Source organism: Sphaerodactylus townsendi, linkage group LG01 (assembly GCF_021028975.2).
Source record: "Sphaerodactylus townsendi isolate TG3544 linkage group LG01, MPM_Stown_v2.3, whole genome shotgun sequence".
In the NCBI taxonomy this organism is placed as follows: Eukaryota; Metazoa; Chordata; class Lepidosauria; order Squamata; family Sphaerodactylidae; genus Sphaerodactylus; species Sphaerodactylus townsendi.
The window spans coordinates 122,636,534-122,653,952 of record NC_059425.1 but is presented as its reverse complement, the minus strand read 5'-3'; the positions used below and the strand labels follow the sequence as shown (position 1 = coordinate 122,653,952).

Here is a 17,419-nt window from a genome sequence, read left to right as displayed (position 1 = left end):
CTGGATGGGATTCTGGCTAGTCAGCCAAACATTGTGATGCCTGATCCTGATGTTTACATTGCAACAACAGAAGTACTTTATGTGTTGAGCCAATTGCTTATTCATAAAATACTTACAATCCGAGATTAATGACAAGCAAGTTTTGATTGTATAAACCATGCAATGCTTTTGTTCTCCAAGTTCCTGTGAATGAAACTTTTCTTTAATTGGGAGCAGCAGTCCCTTGTGTAAGTTCTCCTTTGGACATTGCATCAGAAGTGTGCTTGTCCAGCTGCTTTCATCACTTGCTGTGGTGTCTGAAGTTAATGAAAGTAGAAGAGGGAGAAAGTGATTGTGAGAGTGAGCTCCCAAAGGCATCTGGTGGGCCACTGCGAGTAGCAGAGTGCTGGACTAGATGGACTCTGGTCTGTTCCAGCAGGCTCTTTCTTATGCACCTATGTTCTTAGAGTGTATCTTTGTGTAAAGATGTGACATTGAGATTTGATCTCTGTAGTACTATATATATATAGTCTATCCATAATATATATATATTAGCCACTAGTGCTATATTCAGGCTTCATGATAAATATGCTTGATAAACCCTGGTTGGTTCCAACCATATGATATTTAAATATAGACCAATTGGAATTCAAACTAGGGTTTGCAGCTTATTTTTTGACCACAGTTGGTATTCATTCTGAATTCACAAAGCACTGTTTGTTGATCAGTACCAACCCTTATGGCTGCCTGGCCAGAGAGTCAAAAGCATATGGAAGAAATGGAGACAACAAAGAGCTAAGAAACAAAGAATTGTCTCATATCTGCCCTTTACATCTTTGTTGCACAAATCAGGGTTTAAAATAAAACAGTTCACCATGCAGAGGCATAGCTAGGGGAAATGGAGCCTGCTGCAAAATCTGAGTTTTGTGCCCCCTTGCCCCTGGGCAGCTGCAGGCTCCCCAAATAGCATCACTTTCAATGGTGTTTAAACTAGGGAGCCCAGATTCTCCTTTTTAATCCAGCTTAAAGGGAGAATCTGAGGTCCCCAGTTTAAACAACATTGAAAGTGATGCTGTTTGGGGAAAGTGGATTATCACCCACCCCAAAACAGTATCATTTTCAGTGTTTAAACTGGGGACTTCAGATTCTCCCTTTAAACCCATTCTAAAGGGGGTGGATTTAAAATGAGAATCTGGGGAAATTGGGGGGGGGGGTTTCCTGCTACCAGGGGGGTTCCTGCTACCAGGGGTGCAATTGTTAAGCTAGCAACACCAAAATTTCAGGGTGATACCACACAGGTTTGGTGAAGTTTGGTCCAGGGGGTCCAAAGTTATGGACCCTCAAAGGTGTAGCCCCATCTATTAGCTCCCATTAGAAACAGTGGGGGATGGGGGCACCCCCTTTGGGAATCCATAACTTGGGACAGGAGAAAAATCCCTGAAATGTTGGTGCTGCTAGCCCAGGGGTAGGGAACCTTTAACACTCAAAGAGCCATTTGGACCCATTTTCCACAGGAAAAGAAAACACTTGGAGCCGCAAATAATTTTTGACATTTAAAATAAAGATAACACTGTATATATTGGGTTTTTTTACCTTTTACTCCGCTCATTCTGAGAAGCGCATGGATGCATCCGCCCTGCTGCCTGCAGGGTGGGTAAGGATGGGGCCAGCGGCTCGGCCTTGCCGCTCCAACAGGGCGGGCGAGAGGGGAAGCCCGCAGCGCGGCCCAGCTGGCTGTGGACAATTGGTGCGCTTGCCCTGCTGCCTGCAGGGCGGGCAAGGATGGGGCTGGCGGCTCGGCTCGTGGAGCCGCAGTGCAAGGGCAGAAGAGCCGCATGCGGCTCTCGAGCCGCAGGTTCCCTACCCCTGTGCTAGCCTAAAAACTGCACCCCTTGCAGCCAAAAACTGAAAAAACACTAAAAATACCAAAAAACACAAATGCACCTGAATTTTTTGGGGGACCCCCTTCCCAGGCTCATGTCCAGTGCAACGCACACACCCCAGTCCCCTGATAGCTCTGCCTCTGTAACCATGATACCTGAATATGGTCTATCCATGCCAGAAGAACTCTAGTATTTAGTGCTGTGTATCTTTTCGTTCTATGCATGGAATGCAGTTTCCCTGTGTTCTGCTCTGTTTCTTCATCCCCTTCTGACCTCCAGAAGGATCATTTCCATGATTATGGGACTCACTCTGAGGACGAGCTGCGTGGGTTGGGGAGATGGAGTGAAGAAGGACAGCTAGTGAAATCTCTGCTCCTTCTTCAACAAGCACTGCTTCATTGAGGAAAAAGCTGATTTCACTCCAACCCACTGACCCACACAGCTGTTCCTCTGCGCGGACCCCCCCAGCCTTAGGAATGCTCTTTCCCAGACTTGGAAGGGGCTGCAGGAATCGAAAGGAATGTAGGAAAACTCCGCATACCTGCCCTGCATGGATGGTTGGATGTACCCCAGTATTTAACTTTTAAAATGCCGTTGCAGTGAACCAACTATGCAATGGGATAGACTTGTCTACTTGCCTTATTCTACTCTTCGTGCTCTTGCAGTTGCACAAATCTTTTAAAATTTTGCTATTTTAGGGTAGCATGTGGAAGCTTCCACAACAAAACACTGTCCTTTCTGGTTTACAATGATCCAATCTTGTCGATTTTGATTGTCTGTAGACATTAGCTAATATTACTTACGTTCTCTTTTTTTTTTCCAGGCCCTTATACTGACACGAGCAAGAAAGAAAAAAATAACCCTTTGCCAAATCAACTGTCAACAAGTGGACAGAGATACCGTTTACATCTTATAACCTTTCTGAATCCCGTATTATTTTCCTAATGAAACAGAGACTGTTAATGAGCCCCAGAATCTGAGTGACAAACCGCCTTTTCTGGAACTCGTGCATTCTTGAAGTATGCAAAATCTTCCTACAGTGGGATGGGCAAAGCACCAACTTGTGGATACGACATTCAGCCACCATCCCGCTTCAGAACACACACTGTGTAGCCTTTAGGATAGTTTCTTTGTCAAACAATATATGGTGTTCCAATATGTTACTGGGTTGCAGAATGCTTTTGGTTGGCTTTTTTTGCCCAAAGTTTACCCCACCCCTACTCACCTTCTCTAAGGTGATCCCCCCCCTTTGAAATGCTTTAATTGTTCCTTTGTCTCCTTTTACATGCCAGTTCCTCAAATACAGAATGATATATGCACTATGAAAAGCTAAATCAGTTTTGGTTCAGTAGACCATTACCACTTGAATGCTGCAGCCTTTGTAGGATCACCAAGCAATTGGATTCAAGAGGTAGCTTACGGAAGGGTTTTAATTATTTTGGTTTGGGTTTATTCTTTTCTAGTTGGTTGATCAGTTGGTTTTGACTCAGATCCTACACCCCTCAAGTAAGTCTTTTCTTAAATGTCAGGGTATAGCTTCTGTTTATTCTCAGCATTGGGAAGGTGGATTTTACCTCACAAAATTAGCCACCACCAATGCTGCATCCTCACCAGTTTTGAAGAAGCATGAGGGAGAAGGCCATTTCATAGTCACGAACTAACTTGCTGATGGTTGTTATGCTAGCATGTTCTGCCCAAACAGCTGCAATGAATTTTAGTTTTCATTTGCCTATATGGTTTAGCAACTGGATGGTATGAAAGCGACCAAGTAAAGCTGCACAGTTTACCACACCAAACAATTTGACCATAATCACCTAGAAGGCAACAACTTGCTTTCAAATAATAATAATAATAATTTAAACATGTTGAAGAAATAGAATAGACTTTCTGCGATTTAAAAGAAAGTTTTGTGTATACACAATAACCTGGGAGTATCCTCTATAACCTGGGAGATTTATTACATTGATAATTATTTTTACATTCTCTCCTTGACTGATCTTTCTTTCTTGTGACTGTGTCGCTGAGACCTGAGAAGAGAAGCTGAAGGATGACAGGAAGGAGAGGCAAAGGGGGGGGGGGGAAACCATGCAGACAGCTTTTCATAGGAGCGTAGACTGTAATTGGATAAATTCCACTGAAAAACAAAATAGTTTTTATATATTTTGCTTATATGGGTTTCTTTGATAAATTGTAATAGTAATGATGAACAACAGTGATGGTGCTGTGCAGATCCTCCTGATTATTTTTTACTGGTATCTCTTTTTTGTGGAGGAAGGAGGGGAAGAAACGCAGAAGAAAAACCCAGTGGTACGTTTTAAATTAAAAAAAAAACATTGGAGTGAAGACACTTTGGCTAGGAAATTGTGTACCTATCTTTCCAAAGTGATATATGAAGACCTTTTTCTTGGCATAAAGGCGTAATGCATATAAATATATAAATATATTTTATTATGTACATAAACAGATCATTATGCATGAGTGTTAGGAGAACAGACTAGCATTTTAACCCAAAGTTTCAGTGCATGAGTTTCCACTGGCACATGAACCAAGTACAATGTGGTGCAATCCCTTCAGCCACTACATGCAAGTGTGCGTGTACCCATAGACACACAATCACGCACACACACATCTGTGGGCCCCATATTGCTCCTTCTTTTCCAGTCCTCTGAGGTAAACTTCGTGAAATCACAGCTCCTAGTGTGATGGAAGTTTTGTTTTGTACTGTAGCCTCTTCATGCTTGTGCTACGCTATTCTATAGATGAACATGTGACCTCCATCATACAGTTCATAAATGAATTATCTGTGCTGTTGTGGTTCTAAGTAGATTATAGAACATAAACTTCCCAAACAGTCAAGATTTTTATCATTAAAAAACCAGACTATTTTTTAAATAATGAAGGTGGTGTATTTGTCAATGGCAGGGTCTAGTTTATCATATTTCTTAAACCAGAAATAACCAATGTGTTCATTTGCTCTCCACATTGGAAAGGGCTTCCCCACAAGGAAAATACTATATTAAAACATCATCTGTTCCAGGAGCTTAGGAAAGGTGTCAGTTTATTTAGAGAAACTCTGATATAGGTACTTATTACCAAAGCTAGTTAAGAATTTGCTTATTTGCCTTTCACTTCATAAGAGTATCTGGTACATCGTCTAATGTGAATTCAGCTGACAATGTCATTTTTGTTTTTTGTTGCTGTTCTCTGATTCAGCAATGTATTTGGTGACTGACAGCGTATTTTATTGTAAGTTTATCTCTTTCTTCCCCCCAGGAAATCTGTGCACAAAAAAATCTGGTACATAGCAGGTTTTATGGTTTCCTTGTTTTTACTTCTGTCAAGTTTCCATTTGAGGGTGTAATCCTTCAGGGAGACAGTGAAGAAGAAGACTGTTGTTTTTGCAAGCTCTAATTTTATCTTGATGATTCAGTTATATGAAATATAGACATGGGTGAAATCCAACCAAAGTTTAACATTTTCTAAGTCCCATTGATTTTAATGGAAAAGAATGTTGTCCATGACCTCCGCCAGTAACATCAGTGGGGTTGTAAGGCTATAATCCTGTCCATACTCAACTGGGAATAATCCCACTCTAATTGCAACAGGACTTGTGAATAAATATGCTGTGGATCAGATTTCAGATCTGCGATCCTAAATGCAACTACTGGAGAGCAAGACCTGTTCACAAGGAGCTCTCGTTTCACTTGATAGACCACTGGCTTGATCCAGCAGGGCTCTCCTTATTTCACTACCATACAAAAAGTAAACCCACACAACTGAGCTTCCTTGTATGTTTAGAAGTATGCAAACTTTCAATGAAGATAGACATTGCCCTTAAGTTGTCTAAACATGCACAGAAGCCCAACCATGTGGAATGAAATTATTACACATTCCCAAAAGTGCTGTGAGAATTACCCTGTTGATGAATGTTGACTGTGCCACCCCAGGATATGTGTAAAGGAGGTATATATCTGAATAAACATGAAATCTCATTGCAAACTCATTAAAGGCAATTTGGTTCTTTTGGGTTGTCTCCTACTACTGTGCTAAGGATGATGCATTCCATGGATGCAAGGTGTTTTCACCCAATTCAAAGGCTCTTCTGCCAGCCTCTTGATGTTTCTTGCAATCATGTAATATACCTTGTGTCAATGGAACACATTCAGCCTCTAACTGAGCAGGGTGGTATACAGTTACTTCAATGGGATAAAGTCAGCGTGCAGAACTCCATGCCAATAAGGTAAGGTTCAACATAGTCACATGGGATACACTCCCACCAACTGTACACACTTTGCAGCCTAATCCTGTGCAGAGTTCCTCAGAGGTTATAACTCCAAATAGAGCATTTAATTAATCTCTTAATTATATGAGTATAAAGCTGTAAAGGGATTTTGAACGTCTATCAGTTGTCTCATCTTTGTTTTTCTATAGCTGATATCCACAGTACATAACCTCTAACTGTGAACCTGATTGAGAAACACTGCTGTCTAGACCACTTCCTAGAGATTAGTTCCAGTTAGATATTGAAGTAGCCCCCATGCTGTGCTTGTCACCCTTCGATGGCTGTAAAATCAATTGCTTTCTAAACCTGCCTCTCAATAAGTTTGCATCTACAGCTGTGGTGTAGGCAAGGTCATGAAGGAGTCAGATGCTCTATGAAATCCAGAACCTGAATAGTCATCTCCCAGATTTTATGCCAAGTTCTAAATTCAAAGACAAATGTAGCTGCTTGACAATATGACTATGTTCTTGGGCTGTACATTTCAAACCACTTCTTCTGAAGTAGTCCTGGAGTTCTTGCATTGCCAAGCGATTTGAATTTCCCAATCCTCAAACACTGCACAAGGGCACAGATGCAAACATCTCTGAGCACTCTCATCCTAAATCCCAAATAGCATTTACGTATGAAATAGTGCCCTGAAGTTAGTACACTAGCCACGTGTTTAAAATGTTGCATACATGATCACGAGCATTACTTGTGAACAACCTCTGTTGCTCTAATGAGTCTGTGGACAATTTTACAGATTGTTGAATTATTTGTGGGATTGTGCTTCTAGTATAGAATTGGATAAGTGGTTCTAGTCACTTCTATTTTTCAATTATAAGTCCATTTAAAATTGGATTTAATACCAATTTGGCACAAATGCACAGGCTATTTTCTTTAAATGTCTATTGAGTACTTCATAGTGTCCTGTTTTTTAGCTCACTGCATATTTCTTATTTGATTTCACTCTCATGAGTTAATTTCTCTGATAATAGGTTACCAGGCTATTGCCTATCATTCGACTGTTGTCAAAAACTAAATGTTAGAACATTTATCTCTTGGAAATTATGTCACTGCTTGGCAACCAACCTTCTTGCAGTAGTGTCTGTACTTGATGTATATCAGAACTACTACCAGCAGATATGAAGGGGGACCAGATACTTTTATTTGCTATGGGGAGGGATGGGGTGGGAATGGGAAATGTATTGTACTTTTTGGTTTCACGTGTGAAACTTTTTTTAACCAAAAAAAGTTGCATGAATGGACAAAATATGTATACAGTATCTGTAAAACTGTCTTATCTGGGTTTTTTCTTTCACTGTCAAACCACAAACTTTTGAAAGAATATTCCATCCACTGCCTTAGCGCATGGCTGTCTTTCCCAAGAGGTACATGATTTTTACTTTTCTTATGAGCTACCTTGCAGTTTCGTCAGAAAGCCAGCACTGTTGTTAACTAAGGCTTTTGTGGAAACCAGTTGCTGACATGGGTGAATATACTACCTTGTTACATAATGATTGGAAGTTTGATTTGGAAATCTTCCCTATTGCAAATGAAATAGCAGTGCAGAGCTTAACTCCACTTGATGTTAGTAGACATTGCATTGTGTATTTCATTCTCAATTGTAATCTAGTTTGTAAAAGAAATGGTGACGCATGTAAATAAAGCATAACAGCTCTCTATGCGGAAAACTGCAGGTCCATTTTTCTTTCATTATTTTATCTTTGTAAATTTGTTTTGAAACTAGGTGTCTTAAGGAGAAAATAAGCTACTGCTCAAATGTATTACTCTTTTGAGATTTGAATAGAGTCTGTTTAGTATATTTTACCCCTTCTTACTTCCCAAAAGCTTAGGACAGCTCCCTTCCCCAGAATTGCCTGTGAGGTGAGTTAGTCTGATAGGGAGTTCTGGTGCATGATCACCCAACAAGACTCCACAGCAGAGGGGGGATTTGAAACCAGGTTTCACTAGCCCTAGCCAGGCCAATTTTTTCATTATTGCCTTGATCTCATAGGTCCTAGGTAAGCATTACCATTACACTGCATTAGCTTTTTTTCTAGTATATTTCTCAGTATCTTTCCATATTAAGCCCATCCTGTCAATAGAAAGCTAAGAAATCAGGAAAAAGATTGTCCCTTTACTAATTTTATGTGTATTTTTTTTTAATAATAAGAGCTAATCATGCATTTTGCAGGATGGGAATGTGGACTTATATGAACCTAACCAGCAGATAGAGCCTTGGGCTTTGCCTCAAGTTCACATATCAATTTGATCTATAGTCTTATACTCAGTGCAAGTCTTACGCAACTCCCTGTTCCATATCCTCAGTTACCTGTCCATGAAATGGGCATAACAAAACGCTACTTCATGCAGATTAATAAGATACAGGCATGTTGTTACTAACCTTGAGTCCTGTCATTATGGTTTTATGTGTGTATATGCATACAGATGCTTTAACGCAATTCACATCCATGGTATATCAACATTTTTAATACTTGTTTCACATTTGAAGGAGAATGTTCTCTTACTGTTAGTAAAATATAGAAAATTAAAATTTGGTAAATACTTATCATACACAGAAATTATTGCTACATAATTTTGTCTGTATTCTCTGCACCATTTACAAGCCAATCATCACTGATTGTGGTGATCTGCACAGTTTTACGATGCCTTGTGCAACCCAGCTGTACAATGTTAGAATCAAAGCTTAAGGAAGTTTCCTAAAGTAAATTGTTCTGCAGAAGTCAACAAAAGCAATTAGAAGACTAGTGTCTGTGCTAACGGAAAGTGGGAGAGAAGAAATCAGCATGTCTTAAGTTTCCTGTATTACTAGGCACACTTCATATTTGAAAAAAAAGATCATCATCTAAGAAATCCTTGCTTCCAATTTCACCTGAGCTGTGAACTTATTAGGTGCCCCAAAACAAGCCACTCGCTCATCCCCATTCCCATTTGCAATTTGGAAATAATATTTTGAGCTATATGACTGTAGAGTTGTTATATGACTGCAGAGGTAATGTTTGGGGAGCATTTTGAAGATATTGTATCAAGAGTTCAGCTCAAATCCAACCCCATCACAGAAGAAATTAGCTTACATTTCTCACGGTTCCTTTTCAAGCCAATTTTGGATACATGTAGTCTGCAGCATACTAACTAGCCATTTTATCGATAGAGGGCCCTATACATGCTGCCTTGTATTTACTGAGCAATTCTGGCCCAGTCAGTTTAACACAGAGATGGAAGGTGGAAGAGGTAATTTGAGCTGTGCACCGATTTTTACCCACGTGTGACACTGGACCCAGCAATGAAATATGCCTGTAGTTTGGAAATCCCACCCTTCAAAATCTCAGCCTCTGGAACTCAATAAGCTCTGCAGAATTTGAACAGACCAACAGCCCATCTAGTGCCATCTGATTGAACTAGGCTGCTTTTGGAATTTCTGCCCCTCAGGAGCATTTTCAGACTTCTTCAGGTTAGACTTTTAAAGCTTATTTTTTTCCTTTTGGTTAATTTAAATATTCCTGTTTTTGTTATACTTGGTTAAGTCTCCCAAGTGTGTAAAGACCCAAGCCTTATTTGTTGCTCACCTAAACTGCAGCCAGCTAGGCTCATTTTGCACATGCAGAATAATGCACTTTCAAACTGCTTTCAGTGCTCTTTGAAGCTGTGTGGAATAGCAAAATCCACTTGCAAACAGTTGTGAAAGTGGTTTGAAAATGCATTATTTTGCCTGTGCGGAAGGGGCCCTAGTGTACAATTAGATAGGGTGATAGTTCTTGTTATTTTGAAAAACTTCTACATGTGGTAATGAGGGCCTGTGTGGAAAAGTAGGATACTTCTAAAAGTGTGTTTGGGAGGGGGATCCTAAAGCACTCCAATATATCACTTCCAATGCCTTACAAAATGTATAATATATTTCCTGTAGCTACTAACAATGTTTCCAACTGCACCTGTGCTTGAATGTGTTCTTTTTGAGTAATCTAGCCACAACCCCTTGGTTTGTGAGGAAGGGAGAGATTAAGTTTCACCTCTGCAAACACCATCAGTGAATTCAAAGTTAAGACAAGCAATCGCTCCACTTGCTAGCCAAGCCTCATTTAGCAGCTGCTGCTGCAGTCCAATAGGATTTTTCTTCAACAGGAGGTTAAAAGTTTGCAAGTCATACTTAGATGTAAGCATTTATTTTTGCAAAGAGGGTAACAGTGAGTTACATTTTAAAAGCAGATCTTGCAGGTACATAATAAGCAAAGCCTGAGTTTACTTCCTTCTGATGCTCCAGTTTTTGTAATGAGCCCTGCTCAATTTTCTGTGGTTTTGACATGGAACACTTGGAGCTCTGTACTTTGTCTGAATGCTTTGGTGTGTGGCGAGTAGAACCACACATCAAAAAGGTGGCCTTTCAACATTGGCAAAATTCCTGCGTGAAGCCAAACTGCATGAGGATATCTTGTAATGAGTTGGATCTGTGCACCTGGATGGGAATTCCTTTTTCTGCCACCACACAGCAGTTGAAGAGAACATCTTATTAAAAGCTGACAAGGTGGGGCTGATTTGGTTCAGAATTGTGGCTTGGTGGGCCAAGGCTTCTTCTGCCTTTCAGGCAGACCCTGGACAGTTCTTGTTAAAGAACACACCATATAGTTCAAGTCTGCTCCACTGATGTGACAAAGGGCAGAATTCTACAAATCAATTCTCATGCAGCATCACATCAAAATCATCACCAATTAAAATGTGCTTGCAACTCCAGTGAAAAGAGAAATAATGACGTCGGGTCCATGCTGATGTCTGACGGGCTCTGGCAACGTCACAACACCAAACAGTTCCAAGTTCATGAGAAGAAAAGAAAAAGACAACCTTGGGATTCTTCCTGTTGCTCCTTCACCTTCCTGGGAATGCTGGCATTAGCAAGGAGATCTTTCATCCTATGAAGGATATCTGTGTGATTAAAGTTGTCCTACATTGGCCCCACCCCATCAAAGAGAAGCTTTATCACTGCTTACATCTCATACAGTCCTGGTTGAGTTCCCATTCAGCAACTGACACTAAAATGCATGATACCTGTTATGGAGGTGGCATTTCCTGTGGCAATCCTCCTCTTTAAAACATGTGAAAGTATGTGTGAATTCAAACACTGCATGTCACTGATTTTTTAAATTTCAAGAAAGCATATCTTTACTTTCGGCTTAAACAGGGCCACTAATGGCCCAATCTAAGTTGAAATGCTGATACATTGTTTGGGAGTGGCGGAGGACCATGGCAACGTGTTTGCCCCCTCCACCAAGAGAGCAAATGTGCCAGAGACCGGCCACCCCACTTCTTGGTTTGGCTGCCACAGAGCTAAGCTGGCATCCAAGAAGACACCAGTGCAGGGTCAGGTTGGGATATTCTTGGGGATGGAGTTGACTAAGTTGGCTTCCAACAGTGTTCCCACCTAGGAATGCTGCCCTCCAATACTGCAGACTTACACCACACAAAAATATGTTTTAAGCCTGCTTCAACTATGGAGCAATGTAAGCTGCTGGAGTGCTTTCAAATTGTCCTCCTTTCTTTGCCACCTGAAATCCCTTGGAAGGCAGCGTTGCACCATCTTCAATGCACCATCCCCCACAGCACTCCCCCATCTGGACTGGACTGTAAGACAGCTAGCAATTAAAATCAGAACATGCTAAAACCAATAATAAAATAAGTTTAAACCAATAATTAAAACATAGAGAAGGAACCCTAGTCAACTGTGTGACCTGATACTGCAAGAGAGAGAATAGTGAGGCAGTTTTCTTGGTTGGTTTGTTTTATTTCTCCACTATTTCTCCAAGTGCCTTTTTCATTTTGATTAGACAATATTGCTAATGAATTATGATGACAATAGCAACAGACAGGCCTTGAGCAACATGAAAAGTTGTTTTGCTGTCTTTCCAATTTGATGAAAGGACTAGAGCATGGTGCATCATCCTGTGCATTCCAAAGCAGGTTGGCTCTGGTGTCATTACACAGTACCCATAAGAGAAGCCACATTTCTTATAATATGAAAAAATGCCATTGCAATATTGTGGAAGAATCCCCCCAAACATGTGCTAGGCTGGATCTCCCATCATTAAATCCTTTGTGTTGCTAAGCACCCAATTCCCAACATCAACTGCATCTAATGGGGAAAAAACCAGATGGTTTATGAACAATATAGTGCAAATCCCATTAACACGTACAAGTACAGAATTTAGCCCTTCTCATAGCTTCACATGCCAAAAACCTCAACTGAAAAATAAAAATATAAAAGGATATAATATTGGACCACAACAGTAAAAGACTGGGTTGTTCACACAAGTTGTCACTTGATATTGCAGTGAGTGAGTGACTAGTAAAAGCATGTATGAATTTGCCTTAAAAAGTAAGGGAGACAGTATTCTGGCCATATGAATTAACCTAGATTATAGTTTACAGTTTATTTAATTTTTAAATAAATGAATAGCAACTGTCAAACACCCTTGTGTACGTTTAATACTTTTTCAACATAATTGTGTGCATATTCATTCGGCAGACTTCTCTGAGGTCAATAACCTTCACTTCCAAGGAAGCGTGCATAAGATTGAAATTGTAGTCCAGCCACCTAAGAGCAGTTTACAAATGCAAACTGGATGGGTTTTTCCCCATCCTGTTAAAGTTCCTACAGTTTAGATGTATGAATTGACCAGATATCAGATTTAGTAGTTATCAAATGTAATGATGGTATTATATTCTGTGAACAGGCCAACAGTTAGTTCTCCTGCTTTCTAAAGAAGTTCTCTGTCATGGGCAGACTTGTTGCAAAATCTGTCAATCAATGACTCATGAGTTCACTTAAGGACTTGGACTTTTGAGTCTGAGAGTGGCAATGCTAGTCTTTTGTGCATTCTTGTCACTGCATTGCCTCATTATCATGTAAGTTAAAACAACATTTACTATCAAGCTGGAGTATTTGGATCTGAGGTGATTTTGTCTTTGCAAATCCCAATGAATTCCAGTAAAATTAGTTCCCCCACCTGCAATAGATAAGTTTTTTAAAAAGTTGCTGGCTTCATGACACAATATTCACAAATAAATGTACTTTGGCCAATTGCCATAAGCAATTTGAATACATTGTTTTAAGGTTATCATTATGTCCACAAACCTGCTAAACCAGTCCTTGGATTTAAGCCAATTTTACACCCATTTACACCCATTTGCGTCAATAGAACTAATTTGATTGAAATCTAGGCATTCCAACTTAATTGGTTTATGAATCAGGTTGTTATTCATAGATGTCAGTAGGACAAAAGTGCTTCATTCTAAGTATTCGGATTAACTAGTTTATTAGCTAGGCTGTTTGTCCAAGCTTAGTGTGTGTGTGTGTTTCTACCCATTTTTATTGTGTGACAAAATGCAGAATTTGTTTTACTGTGTCCCACCAGGGCTCAGAGGACCAAGCGGTCATTATATTTTAAACATTTTTTTCATAGCTGTAAATTGATGGACTAACTATGGAACCACACTTGGCAACCATGGCTAAAAGTCTAGGTTCATTTCATTTATTTATTTAGTGTATTAGTCCAGAAGCACAGCAATTAATACAATAAAAACAATAAAATAATCTCCATTTGTGCAACCAATAAAATAAGCATGCCATCTTAATGATTCCATTGTTAAACAACTAATAACCACACTTAGTAATATTAATAACATTTTAAAACCCCATAAAATTATACTATTATTTAGAAATATATGACAGCCTAAATCAAATATCAGTTCCAAAATTAAACACCCAGAGTAAGACAATAACCAATTAACCTAATAGGGAGCCATTATTACATATTTTTACATTTTATCTTCATAGCTGAGGCAAATATTGGCATCCTAGTCACAACAAATGTATCTTTATCCATCAACAGAAACATTAAGTTAACCTGAACTGACTTCCCTAAGAGTCATGATATAATGGGTCCATTCTAGGTTCAATATACACAACCTCAACTCTTCCTTTTTCCACTTATACAAGGTATGCTTGAAAGATTCGTGATGGAATTCATACCAAATGCATGTGTGCCTCAGCTCCTCAAACATGCAGCTGCCTTATACTGAATCAGAACATCAGTCCCTAAAAGTATCGTCTACTTATATTGGCAGCAGCTCTCCAGTGTCACAGGTAGAGGCCTTTACAACACTTACTGTCCAGTCCTTTTAACTGGAGATATCAGGGATTGAACTAGGATCCTTCTGCACACAAAGCAGAGACTCTCCCATTGAGCCATAGCCTCTGCCTGCTTTTGTAATCTTCCCTAGCATAATTCCCAGTACCTTCCCTTCACATATCTGAAATTGGATATGACTCACAAAAGTGCATATTTAAAATAATATTAGTTTTTAAGATTCCACTATAATAGACTAATACAGCTATCCATTTGCAAACAGTCCCATCCTGCCAAACCTCCACCATATTCATTTGCTTGATTGCCAGTTACCATTGTTTATTGTCCAAGCAGACATTGTCTCCTCCATCTTCTTTGCTCTGGTTGGTTCATATCAGCATTATACAGAAGAGACAGGAAAATGGTAAGCTGTCAAGGCCCAACTTAATGCTCCTATGTGCACCCAGTGGCATGGCTCAGGGCAAGAAGCAGGCTTCTCTGGTGGGTTGTGATAGTTGAGAATCCCCTTCCACTAGTTGTACATTAAGACAGCTGATATGAAACTAGGGGAGGAGATCTACAGTTTGCTTGCTGTTATACAGACACAGACAGCTGAAACAGTTTCATCTTTAACTGAACAGCAGCAGTTGTGAAGTGGGTTCTGACAGTGACAGAAAAGAATGTGGTTGCCAACTATGTTGCTCCCTTGAAATCTGCAGGGCAGACAAGGGGCAACAGGTGCAGCTGATGCATTATTGTCTATAGTGTCTTGATAGGCAGCAGAGGCCTGAAAGAATGGAAAGGTGGTAATCCCGCAAAGGAACAGCTGGGTTTCCAATAGTCACAGCTGTTGCTGATTTTGCTGTTGGAACAAGAAACTTTCTTGCCTCTGCAGTCTGCACTTGTCGAAGGGTTGCCTGGTTGCCTGTGAAGACAGATGCAGGGATGTAATGAGTCATCAATAGCATTCAAAATTCTTTAACTAAGTGCTCAGTAGGGGTAAATGAACGAGGAACTGAGAATGCATTCCATTACATCGGTGTTCCTCCAAATGCTCAGCCTCTACTCCTTCATAGGGATGTTACAGCTTCTTCCTTACCTAGAAGATGGTCTTCAGCTCCTTGGGCGATCACATGGCCAAAATGGCTGCCTTCTCCAGCACTCAGGCAATAGTTCTGTGTCATCTGGTAGTCCCAGCCAGAAGATCCCTTCCTCCTTAATCTCAGGAGTTTTATTCAATCTCTCCACTCACTGACCATGTCAGCCTGGGTCAAATAACCTTTTCCTAGAGTCTCTTCCTGAGTCCTCTCTATCCTCCAAATCTCTGTTACCTCCCCCACCTGTGTGTGGGGGCGGAGGAGGACTTAACCAATTCCCTTCCAATCGCTCGAGCTCACCCTCCCATCCTTGGCAACGCACCCTTGGCCACTCTTCTATATGCCGATGACGCGGTTCTACTCTCACGCACCAAGATAGGCCTGAAACGTCTACTCCACGCCTTCGCAGACTACTGCGAATGCAGTCAACTCACAATAAACTATGAGAAGACCAAAATTGTGACATTCACAAAATCGTGGAAGCCATCAGCATGGTCTATCAGTGGGAACAGAATTGACCAAGCCAAAAGTTTCAACTACTTGGGAATCCGTTTCCAATATAATCTGAATTGGACCGAGCAGTACAAGCACATCTTTATTTTTTATTTATTTATTTATTTATTAGATTTTTATACCGCCCTATCCCCGAAGGGCTCTGGGCGGTGTACAACATTTAAAACGCAATATAATTAAATAAACATTTAAAAGCAGCGATAAAATTTCCCAATATAATTACCAAGTATAAAACTCAAGTTCAGATTTAAATTTAAATTCAAGATGTAGGTGGCGTCCAGCGTTCCGAAAATATAAAGTCCCTCCCTCCCCGCGGTAAAGGGAGGCATGGCGAGTCTCATTAGGTGGTTAGCGGCCCAGATGTTAAGGGCCAAGGAAGGGGCACTATTAGCGGCTGGTTCCTCCAAAGGCCCGGCGGAACAGCTCCGTCTTACAGGCCCTTAAGTGGAACTCCCCTCTAAGGTCCCGCAGGGTCCGGACAAGCTGGTGGAAAGGAGCGTTCCACCAGGCCGGGGCTAGGGCTGTAAAGGTCCTGGCCCTGTGTGGAGGTCCAGCCAGCATTGCCGAGGGGCCAGGGACCACCAGTAGATTGGCCTCGCCCGATCGGAGAGGCAGCGTGGGGACGTATGGGGTGATGCGGTCACCGAAGATACGATGGCCCCAGGGCCGCGTATGGCCTTAAAGGTCAGCACCAACACCTTGAAGATGATCCGGAACTCTACTGGAAGCCAATGCAGCTGCCGCAGCACAGACTGAATGTGTTCTCGAAAGCCGCTGCCTGTAAGCAGGCGTGCTGCTGCATGGTGAACCAGTTTTAATCGCAGCGGGTCCACCGCATGGGAAGGCCAGCGTAGAAGCGGTTACAATAGTCTAATCTGGAGATGACCGTTGCATGGATCACAGAGGCTAGATCCGCTTTGGAGAGGAAGGGCCAGTCGCCGGGCCTGGCGAAGGTGGAAAAAAGCAGCCGGGTTGTATGGGCCACCTGGGTCTCCATTGAGAGAGACAAATCCAGGTGGACCCCCAGGCTGGCGGACGGAGGGGGGGCGCCAATGTGACCCCCTCCCACACCGGCGGCTGGAAGGTCCCGCCCCCCGCCAGAAGGCGAGCCAGAGGATCTCCGTCTTCGATGGGTTCAGTTTTAACCTGCTCTGTCGCAACCAACCAGCGACCGCCTCCAAACAGTGCTGTAGAGCCGCAGGGGCGGCGGCTGCTCCCCCCTCCATCAACAGAATGAGCTGTGTGTCATCAGCATACTGATGGCAAATCAGCCCAAAACTCCATACCAGCTGAGCAAGGGGTCGCATGTAGATGTTAAATAACAGTGGGGACAGTAATGCCCCCTGGGGTACACCGCAATGAAGCGGGTACTTCCGGGAGGCCTGGTCCCCGCACCTCACTTGCTGATTCCGGCCCCAGAGAAACAAGGTTATCCACTGAAGGACAGTGCCCCGCACTCCGGAGGCGGCCAGGCGGTGGGCCAAAAGGTCGTGGTCGACCACATCAAATGCTGCGGTGAGATCTAACAACACCAGCAGCGCCGATCCG

General features: G+C 41.7%; 1 protein-coding gene and 1 long non-coding RNA gene across 2 annotated transcripts in view; one reads left to right on the top strand and one right to left on the bottom strand.

Moving 5' to 3' along the window:
• The window catches only part of FOXO3 (forkhead box O3), a 138,907-nt gene extending 131,090 nt beyond the window's left edge, over nt 1-7,817 (top strand). Inside the window, exon 3 of the mRNA XM_048493173.1 lies at nt 2,686-7,817. The gene's annotated coding sequence lies outside the window, so the exon portion shown is untranslated. The remainder of the gene's footprint in view (nt 1-2,685) is intronic.
• Nucleotides 7,818-11,687: 3,870 nt separating this feature from the next.
• The window catches only part of LOC125430863, a 65,654-nt gene continuing 59,922 nt past the window's right edge, over nt 11,688-17,419 (bottom strand). The window contains exons 2-3 of the long non-coding RNA XR_007244239.1: nt 14,595-15,186; nt 11,688-12,265 (exon numbers count right to left, since the gene is read on the bottom strand). This is a non-coding gene — a long non-coding RNA (uncharacterized LOC125430863). The remainder of the gene's footprint in view (nt 12,266-14,594; nt 15,187-17,419) is intronic.